This window comes from Solanum tuberosum, unplaced genomic scaffold (genome assembly GCF_000226075.1).
Source record: "Solanum tuberosum cultivar DM 1-3 516 R44 unplaced genomic scaffold, SolTub_3.0 contig05804, whole genome shotgun sequence".
NCBI classification, from domain to species: Eukaryota; Viridiplantae; Streptophyta; class Magnoliopsida; order Solanales; family Solanaceae; genus Solanum; species Solanum tuberosum.
In genome coordinates, this window is record NW_006246891.1 from 1 (window position 1) to 381 (window position 381).

The window sequence follows — 381 nt, forward strand, 5'->3', positions numbered from 1 at the left end:
ATCCTATGATAGAATATTGTCTATTGAAATGTTTGAGGTATTGAGTGCTGCGATGAGTGTGTTTGTTACAATTTAGAGTTAAGACGACAGCTAATAAACTTATATATTTATAGCATATGAAGAACTATGGAGATCTCCTGAAGAAGATGTCAAGATGGATGAAGGCAGATAGTCTTCTTTTTGTTCATTATTTTTGCCATAAAGCATTTGCTTACCACTTTGAGGTACCTATACTTCTAGCTGATCAATGCATGAGTATTTCCTCTGCTTCAATTACAGACGTGGTTGTGCAGGATGTGAATGATGATGATTGGATCACTAGGTACTTCTTCAGTGGAGGTACAATGCCTTCTGCCAATCTCCTCCTTTATTTTCAGGTGA

The 381-nt window shown here is 36.7% G+C and overlaps 1 long non-coding RNA gene across 1 annotated transcript; it reads left to right on the forward strand.

Moving 5' to 3' along the window:
• On the forward strand, positions 1-375 carry LOC102602608 (uncharacterized). Its single transcript, XR_369097.1, has 3 exons — positions 1-37; positions 114-224; positions 294-375. It is a non-coding gene; the product is annotated as an uncharacterized lncRNA (long non-coding RNA).
• Positions 376-381: the final 6 nt, after the last annotated feature.